Genomic DNA, 11,165 nt, shown 5'->3' with positions numbered 1-11,165 from the left:
ACTGATTATAACATATTCATATCAGTATCATACAATATAAAAACGGGATTTAACAATAATTCAACAAACGATCATATTATCGACTAAAATCAAGCATACAAACATGGACTTGAGCACTAGACATTATATCCACCCTAATATGTAACAAAAACATGAAAACCCAAAATTTAGAGTTTTTGAAACTTACTCAAATCAAGAAATTGTTGGTATAGATGTGTAGAGCTCTTCGAGAGGAATGCGAATATGTAAACAATTTTATGATCAATCGATTTCTTGAAGGTGTTCTTGAGGATGAAAGATTGATGATGATGATGAATAGTAATGGGTGTTCTAAAGGAGGAAGAATGTGTGTACATGTGTGTCTGATGAAATGAATTTGGATCGGGTATATAATTAGATTAGGTAAGTCACGGGTTTTAATTAGGTAGTCACGGGTTATACTATATAGTCACGGATTATAATTAAATTTTTATCCGCTAGCTAAAATCCAATGTATTTTATCTTAATATGATTCAAGAATTGGTTAATTTTATATTTATAAAAATTATATATATCTATATTGTTTGAAATCTTTTAAACTCTTGACGTCATACCTAGTTTGTGTGTTTCATAAAATACTTATTTATTATATTTTACATTAAATAAATATTTGTCCTTTATTGAAACATGAATGTTTAAACTAATTTTTCTCAAGTTTAATTTAAGAATATCCTAATTAATTAAAATGATTTCTAAAACTTAATTATTATATAAATTATTATTTAAAATATGTATTCATACGTTTCGTTGTCTGAAAAGACATTTTTCCTGGTTTCACTAACCGTAGTGTTTAAAAAAAAATATTAAAAAGTAGTATAAAAATTTCTTACAACCTGGATCTAAATTGTAACTAGAAATAGATACAAATCTAGTGATGTTAAAATTCAATTTAATCGTTTATTATATATTTTTATTTATCAATTAAGTATTTATATATCTTTTATAAGTTAGTAGTTTCAATTTTTAACTTTATTATTACTAATCTTCAAAAAATTTTAGTGATAAATTAACACATATCAAAAGTATTATGTTCTTAAATATATATAAAAAAAATTAGCTTGGAAAAATCATTGAATTTAATAAATGGTTGTTAAGTTTTTAACGAAAAAAGTCGGGTTATTACATTTTAGTGGTTTGGAGTCGAGTCAAGTCAAGTCAAGCTAGACGACTCATTCCATGTTTTTCATCATTTTCATTTACATTAGTTTCGTTATATCATGTAGTTTCAATATTTATTCAATTTTTGTTGTTGGTATTCATTATTTTTTTTTTAACATTATTGTTATTTTTATTAATTATTATTATTTTGTAACAATAAACTTATTTAAAAATCTTGTAGAGATTGGGAGATTAAAAATTGATCTTTGTAATGGTAAAACACTTGTCATAACTTCGCTTCCACCAGTTACTCGTTCTTTCTTCCAAAGTTTCATCCTTAGTTTGTAAATAAATATACTATAATATAATTAAAAATATTAAAAATGAAGAAGGAGGGAGACTCTATAAAACAGCAGAAGCAACATTTTCATCCACATGTAAATTTAGTTGAAATACAAACTAGTACTTTTTAGTCCCACATCGATATGTGAAGATAAAAATGTACACTATAAAATTAAAAGCCTTTACTAGTAGTTCAAAATGATAAAAGGTTAGCTTGTATTCTTGAGCTTTATTACTCTTTGTCCTTCTAAAATGTTGGGATTTGTAAATGTTGGGCCATGTACATTTGAAAACCTGTTGCACTTTTTTTGGGCCGGGCCTTCCACTATTATCTTTACTAATTGATCAAAATACACTTTTATTTTTCTAAAGGCTTCAAACAAAATACACTTTTTTACACCATTCAGTAGACGAGAATCCTGTCTACCACATTTATCTGTCGTCGACTACCATTTTTACAAAGTAGTCGACGGTTTTTTCGTCGACTACTCAATACAGGTAGTCTACTATATAGTCGACGAAGTTATAAGGCAGTAGACGTAACCCTGGTAGACTACCTAAAAAACATATAAATGTTAACTTTTGTTGCTTAGGTCAACAACACACATTTATTTAATATAAATTACAAACAAAAGAAACACATGTTTTCTTAAACCATAACAAGATTGTGACATATAATATCTCTAATACACATATATTAGAGTTACATAAACAACTAATGTGACAACCCGGAAATTTTCGACCAAATTTAAACTTTATCTTTATATTATTGCGACACCATAAGCAAAGTCTGTAATGTTGAAATCTCAAAAACTTTGAATTGTGTTCATGTAATCAATTACCCTTTGACTATGCGCGACGATTCACGAACATTTATGTGTATAGATATGTATATATATATAAGATATAGATACATTAATTGAAAACGTTAACAAAGTATTAGATGTATAATACTTTACATGAACATAATTGTTTCAATACATGTTTATCGACGGAAATTAAAAGATAATATCAAATGATTGAATTATCAGATACATTGTAACATTATTACGGGTCTCTGTCATGAGGTCCACTGTAATTTAAGAAATCTGTTCTTTATGACAACATTCGGAAAATGGTAATGTGATCTACAAATTAGAACTTTGTTACTAAAACGTTTTGATTATATAAAGGAAAACAATATTAATTTTCTCCTAAATATATATAACGATTTAAAATAAATAATATAAATATTGAGAGGTAGAAACATATTATAAAACTTTAAATGTTATTAAAGTTATTATCATTATCTTTTATTGTTATAAATTTTAGAAATTATATAAAACAATTTAAGTGTCACGCCTTCCTTAAAACGAATAAAATTTTATAAAATATCTAGAACCACTTTTGACAATTTGTTATTGAGTCATTATGATAAGAATAAAGGTTTTAACGCTATCCTAAACTTTAAAATCCTTCTAGAAACCTTTTGACAAAAATATAAATGATAATGGTCTGTGATTCAATAAAATATAAATAAATATAACGAAGAGTAAAAACGTGTTTTAAAACTTAAGGATTAGTAAAAATATTATTAACTTTTAATATGAAATCATTTTGTAAACAATAGTGGTACTCGTTTATTGATTCAATTGATATTTCATTAAGTTGATTGAACTTGTGAAAACCTGGTACATAAATGAATTACATCAAGTTAAGTTTTAAAATGTAAACATTACGTGTTATAATATTTTTCTAAACGATTTTAAAATGAACTTTGAAATATAATTAACTTGGAAAAAAAACTAAATATTATATTGTTAAATAAATATTTCAAATACATATTATACCTACAAATTTATGTTTCTAAATAAAGATATATATATATATTTTAAAATGTGATAAAATATAATATTAATTTAGTTATAAGACGTGTCGATTTAAAATAATACTATTATATATATATAACGAGACGATGATTTATAGAAGCAAATGATCAAAATACTAAAACGATTAAGTTACATTTAGAGTGATATAGTTTATTGGCAATTTAAGTCTATTTATTGATAAATGTACACGTCGCGTATCGTTTAATACAAGTTTTCTAAACGTACGAGACATCGTTCGAAAAATCAGAACCGGGACATTAGTCGAGTGTCAACGTACAGGTCATCGGAACAAAAATTACAAGTCATCTATGCTCATGGATATAATATATATATATATATATATATATATATATATATATATATATATATATATATATTAATTAAATAAATAATATATATATATATATATATATATATATATATATATATATATATATATATTAAATATTAATATAAGTGTCGGCAGCCGGTTTAGTGCAATGTGAGATGGAGATGAGCCTCATGCGATCACACGGGCTCTCCACACTGAAATGTCCCGTTCTTATTGATTAAAAACGTTCCATATTAATTGATTTCGTTGCGAGGTTTTGACCTCTATATGAGACGTTTTTCAAAGACTGCATTCATTTTTAAAACAAACCATAACCTTTATTTCATAGATAAAGGTTTTAAAAAGCTTTACGTAGATTATCAAATAATGATAATCTAAAATATCCTGTTTACACACGACCATTACATAATGGTTTACAATACAAATATGTTACAACAAAATAAGTTTCTTGAATGCAGTTTTTACACAATATCATACAAGCATGGACTCCAAATCTCGTCCTTATTTAAGTATGCGACAGCGGAAGCTCTTAATAATCACCTGAGAATAAACATGCTTAAAACGTCAACAAAAATGTTGGTGAGTTATAGGTTTAACCTATATATATCAAATCATAATAATAGACCACAAGATTTCATATTTCAATACACATCCCATACATAGAGATAAAAATCATTCATATGGTGAACACCTGGTAACCGACATTAACAAGATGCATATTTAAGAATATCCCCATCATTCCGGGACACCCTTCGGATATGATATAAATTTCGAAGTACTAAAGCATCCGGTACTTTGGATGGGGTTTGTTAGGCCCAATAGATCTATCTTTAGGATTCGCGTCAATTAGGGTGTCTGTTCCCTAATTCTTAGATTACCAGACTTAATAAAAAGGGGCATATTCGATTTTGATAATTCAACCATAGAATGTAGTTTCACGTACTTGTGTCTATTTTGTAAATCATTTATAAAACCTGCATGTATTCTCATCCCAAAAATATTAGATTTTAAAAGTGGGACTATAACTCACTTTCACAGATTTTTACTTCGTCGGGAAGTAAGACTTGGCCACTGGTTGATTCACAAACCTATAACAATATATACATATATATCAAAGTATGTTCAAAATATATTTACAACACTTTTAATATATTTTGATGTTTTAAGTTTATTAAGTCAGCTGTCCTCGTTAGTAACCTACAACTAGTTGTCCACAGTTAGATGTACAGAAATAAATCGATAAATATTATCTTGAATCAATCTACGACCCAGTGTATACGTATCTCAGTATTGATCACAACTCAAACTATATATATTTTGGAATCAACCTCAACCCTGTATAGCTAACTCCAACATTCACATATAGAGTGTCTATGGTTGTTCCGAAATATATATAGATGTGTCGACATGATAGGAAGAAACATTGTATACGTGTCTATGGTATCTCAAGATTACATAATATACAATACAAGTTGATTAAGTTATGGTTGGAATAGATTTGTTACCAATTTTCACGTAGCTAAAATGAGAAAAATTATCCAATCTTGTTTTACCCATAACTTCTTCATTTTAAATCCGTTTTGAGTGAATCAAATTGCTATGTTTCATATTGAACTCTATTTTATGAATCTAAACAGAAAAAGTATAGGTTTATAGTCAGAAAAATAAGTTACAAGTCGTTTTTGTAAAGGTAGTCATTTCAGTCGAAAGAACGACGTCTAGATGACCATTTTAGAAAACATACTTCCACTTTGAGTTTAACCATAATTTTTGGATATAGTTTCATGTTCATAATAAAAATCATTTTCTCAGAAAAACAACTTTTAAATCAAAGTTTATCATAGTTTTTAATTAACTAACTCAAAACAGCCCGCGGTGTTACTACGACGGCGTAAATCCGGTTTTACGGTGTTTTTCGTGTTTCCAGGTTTTAAATCATTAAGTTAGCATATCATATAGATATAGAACATGTGTTTAGTTGATTTTAAAAGTCAAGTTAGAAGGATTAACTTTTGTTTGCGAACAAGTTTAGAATTAACTAAACTATGTTCTAGTGATTACAAGTTTAAAACTTCGAATAAGATAGCTTTATATGTATGAATCTAATGATGTTATGAACATAATTACTACCTTAAGTTCCTTGGATAAACCTACTAGAAAAGAGAAAAATGGATCTAGCTTCAACGGATCCTTGGATGGCTCGAAGTTCTTGAAGCAGAATCATGACACGAAAACAAGTTCAAGTAAGATCATCACTTGAAATAAGATTGTTATAGTTATAGAAATTGAACCAAAGTTTGAATATGATTATTACCTTGTATTAGAATGATAACCTACTGTAAGAAACAAAGATTTCTTGAGGTTGGATGATCACCTTACAAGATTGGAAGTGAGCTAGCAAACTTGAAAGTATTCTTGCTTTTATGTAACTAGAACTTGTAGAATATATGAAAAAAACTTAGAACTTGAAGATAGAACTTGAGAGAGATTAATTAGATGAAGAAAATTGAAGAATGAAAGTGTTTGTAGGTGTTTTTGGTCGTTGGTGTATGGATTAGATATAAAGGATATGTAATTTTGTTTTCATGTAAATAAGTCATGAATGATTACTCATATTTTTGTAATTTTATGAGATATTTCATGCTAGTTGCCAAATGATGGTTCCCACATGTGTTAGGTGACTCACATGGGCTGCTAAGAGCTGATCATTGAAGTGTATATACCAATAGTACATACATCTAAAAGCTGTGTATTGTACGAGTATGAATACGGGTGCATACGAGTAGAATTGTTGATGAAACTGAACGAGGATGTAATTGTAAGCATTTTTGTTAAGTAGAAGTAGTTTGATAAGTGTCTTGAAGTCTTTCAAAAGTGTATGAATACATATTAAAACACTACATGTATATACATTTTAACTGAGTCGTTAAGTCATCGTTAGTCGTTACATGTAAATGTTGTTTTGAAACCTTTAGGTTAACGATCTTGTTGAATGTTGTTAACCCATTGTTTATTATAACAAATGAGATGTTAAATTGTTATATTATCATGATATTATGATATATAATATATCTTAGTATGATGTATATACAGTTAAATGTCGTTACAACGATAATCGTTACATATATGTCTCGTTTCGAAATCATTAAGTTAGTAGTCTTATTTTTACATATGTATTTCATTGTTAATACACTTAATAATATATTTACTTATCATTTAACATAATTAACCAAGTGTATCAATATCTTAATATGATTCATATGTACCTAGTAAGACGTTGTTATAACGATAATCGTTATATATATCGTTTTCGAGTTTCTTAAATTAATAGTCTCATTTTTATGTATATAACTCATTGTTAAAATACCTAATGAGATACATACTTATAATAAAAACATGTTAACTATATATATATATAACCATATATATGTCATCGTATAGTTTTTACAAGTTTTAACGTTCGTGAATCACCGGTCAACTTGGGTAGTCAATTGTCTATATGAAACATATTTCAATTAATCAAGTCTTAACAAGTTTGATTGCTTAACATGTTGGAAACATTTAATCATGTAAATATCAATCTCAATTAATATATATAAACATGGAAAAGTTCGGGTCACTACAGTACCTACCCGTTAAATAAATTTCGTCCCGAAATTTTAAGCTGTTGAAGGTGTTGACGAATCTTCTGGAAATAGATGCGGGTATTTCTTCTTCATCTGATCTTCACGCTCCCAGGTGAACTCGGGTCCTCTACGAGCATTCCATCGAACCTTAACAATTGGTATCTTGTTTTGCTTAAGTCTTTTAACCTCACGATCCATTATTTCGACGGGTTCTTCGATGAATTGAAGTTTTTCGTTGATTTGGATTTCATCTAACGGAATAGTGAGATCTTCTTTAGCAAAACATTTCTTCAAATTTGAGACATGGAAAGTGTTATATGCAGCCGCGAGTTGTTGAGGTAACTCAAGTCGGTAAGCTACTGGTCCGACACGATCAATAATCTTGAATGGTCCAATATACCTTGGATTTAATTTCCCTCGTTTACCAAATCGAACAACTCCTTTCCAAGGTGCAACTTTAAGCATGACCATCTCTCCAATTTCAAATTCTATATCTTTTCTTTTAATGTCAGCGTAGCTCTTTTGTCGACTTTGGGCGGTTTTCAACCGTTGTTGAATTTGGATGATCTTCTCGGTAGTTTCTTGTATAATCTCCGGACCCGTAATCTGTCTATCCCCCACTTCACTCCAAAAAATCGGAGACCTGCACTTTCTACCATAAAGTGCTTCAAACGGCGCCATCTCAATGCTTGAATGGTAGCTGTTGTTGTAGGAAAATTCTGCTAACGGTAGATGTCGATCCCAACTGTTTCCGAAATCAATAACACATGCTCGTAGCATGTATTCAAGCGTTTGTATCGTCCTTTCGCTCTGCCCATCAGTTTGTGGATGATAGGCAGTACTCATGTCTAGACGAGTTCCTAATGCTTGCTGTAATGTCTGCCAGAATCTTGAAATAAATCTGCCATCCCTATCAGAGATAATAGAGATTGGTATTCCATGTCTGGAGACGACTTCCTTCAAATACAGTCGTGCTAACTTCTCCATCTTGTCATCTTCTCTTATTGGCAGGAAGTGTGCTGATTTGGTGAGACGATCAACTATTACCCAAATAGTATCAAAACCACTTGCAGTCCTTGGCAATTTAGTGATGAAATCCATGGTAATGTTTTCCCATTTCCATTCCGGGATTTCGGGTTGTTGAAGTAGACCTGATGGTTTCTGATGCTCAGCTTTGACCTTAGAACACGTCAAACATTCTCCTACGTATTTAGCAACATCGGATTTCATACCCGGCCACCAAAAATGTTTCTTGAGATCCTTGTACATCTTCCCCGTTCCAGGATGTATTGAGTATCTGGTTTTATGAGCTTCTCTAAGTACCATTTCTCTCATATCTCCAAATTTTGGTACCCAAATCCTTTCATCCCTATACCGGGTTCCGTCTTCCCGAATATTAAGATGCTTCTCCGATCCTTTGGGTATTTCATCCTTTAAATTTACCTCTTTTAAAACTCCTTGTTGCTCCTCCTTTATTTGAGTAGTAAGGTTATTATGAATCATTATATTCATAGATTTTACTCGAATGGGTTCTCTGTCCTTCCTGCTCAAGGCATCGGCTACCACATTTGCCTTCCCCGGGTGGTAACGAATCTCAAAGTCGTAATCATTCAACAATTCAATCCACCTACGCTGCCTCATATTCAGTTGTTTCTGATTAAATATGTGTTGAAGACTTTTGTGGTCGGTATATATAATACTTTTGACCCCATATAAGTAGTGCCTCCAAGTCTTTAATGCAAAAACAACCGCGCCTAATTCCAAATCATGCGTCGTATAATTTTGCTCGTGAATCTTCAATTGTCTAGACGCATAAGCAATCACCTTCGTTCGTTGCATTAATACACAACCGAGACCTTGCTTTGATGCGTCACAATAAATCACAAAATCATCATTCCCTTCAGGCAATGACAATATAGGTGTCGTAGTTAGCTTTTTCTTCAATAACTGAAACGCTTTCTCTTGTTCATCCTTCCATTCAAATTTCTTCCCTTTATGCGTTAATGCAGTCAAGGGTTTTGCTATTCTGGAAAAGTCTTGGATGAACCTTCTGTAGTAACCAGCTAGTCCTAAAAACTGGCGTATGTGTTTCGGAGTTTTCGGGGTTTCCCACTTTTCAACAGTTTCTATCTTTGCTGGATCCACCTTAATACCTTCTTTGTTCACTATGTGACCGAGGAATTGAACTTCTTCCAACCAAAATGCACACTTTGAAAACTTAGCGTACAATTCTTCCTTCCTCAATACTTCTAACACCTTTCTCAAATGTTCACCGTGTTCTTGGTCATTCTTTGAGTAAATAAGTATGTCATCAATGAAAACAATGACAAACTTGTCAAGGTATGGTCCACACACTCGGTTCATAAGGTCCATGAACACAGCTGGTGCATTAGTTAAACCAAACGGCATGACCATAAACTCGTAATGACCGTAACGTGTTCTGAAAGCAGTCTTTGGAATATCATCTTCTTTCACCCGCATTTGATGATACCCGGAACGTAAGTCAATCTTTGAATAAACAGACGAGCCTTGTAGTTGATCAAATAAGTCGTCGATTCTCGGTAGTGGGTAGCGGTTCTTGATGGTAAGTTTGTTCAACTCTCGGTAGTCGATACACAACCTGAATGTACCATCTTTCTTCTTGACAAACAAAACAGGAGCTCCCCACGGTGATGTGCTTGGTCGAATGAAACCACGCTCTAAAAGTTCTTGTAATTGGCTTTGCAGTTCTTTCATCTCGCTGGGTGCGAGTCTGTAAGGAGCACGAGCTATTGGTGCAGCTCCTGGTACAAGATCTATTTGAAATTCAACGGATCGATGTGGGGGTAATCCCGGTAATTCTTTCGGAAATACATCGGGAAATTCTTTTGCGACGGGAACATCATTGATGCTCTTTTCTTCAGTTTATACTTTCTCGACGTGTGCTAGAACAGCATATCAACCTTTTCTTATTAGTTTTTGTGCCTTCAAATTACTAATAAGATGTAGCTTCGTGTTGCCCTTTTCTCCGTACACCATTAAGGGTTTTCCTTTTTCTCGTATAATGCGAATTGCATTTTTGTAACAAACAATCTCTGCTTTCACTTCTTTCAACCAGTCCATACCGATTATCACATCAAAACTCCCTAACTCTACTGGTATCAAGTCAATCTTAAATGTTTCGCTAACCAGTTTAATTTCTCGATTCCGACATATATTATCTGCTGAAATTAATTTACCATTTGCTAATTCGAGTAAAAATTTACTATCCAAAGGCGTCAATGGACAACTTAATTTAGCACAAAAATCTCTACTCATATAGCTTCTATCCGCACCCGAATCAAATAAAACGTAAGCAGATTTATTGTCAATAAGAAACGTACCCGTAACAAGCTTCGGGTCTTCCTGTGCCTCTGCCGCATTAATATTGAAAACTCTTCCGCGGCCTTGTCCATTCGTGTTCTCCTGGTTCGGGCAATTTCTAATAATGTGGCCCGGTTTTCCACATTTATAACAAACTACATTGGCATAACTTGCTCCGACACTATTTGCTCCGCCATTACTCGTTCCGACACCATTTGTTCCTTTCGTTCTATTAACCCCTGGTCCGTAGACCTCACACTTCACCGCGCTATGACCATTTCTTTTACACTTGTTGCAAAATTTGGTGCAGAACCCCGAGTGATACTTTTCACACCTTTGGCATAGCTGCTTCTGATTGTTGTTGTTGCGGTTATTATTGTTGTTGGGATGATTGTTGTAGTTGCTGTTGTTGTTGTTGTTGTTGGGCCGTTTGTTGTAGTTACGATTGATGTTGCGATTGTTGGGATAATTGTTGCGATTATTATTGTTGTTGTATTGGTGATTCTTATCACCGTTTTC

Source organism: Rutidosis leptorrhynchoides, chromosome 3 (genome assembly GCF_046630445.1).
Source record: "Rutidosis leptorrhynchoides isolate AG116_Rl617_1_P2 chromosome 3, CSIRO_AGI_Rlap_v1, whole genome shotgun sequence".
Taxonomy (NCBI): domain Eukaryota; kingdom Viridiplantae; phylum Streptophyta; class Magnoliopsida; order Asterales; family Asteraceae; genus Rutidosis; species Rutidosis leptorrhynchoides.
Note: the sequence above shows the minus strand (reverse complement) of the source record.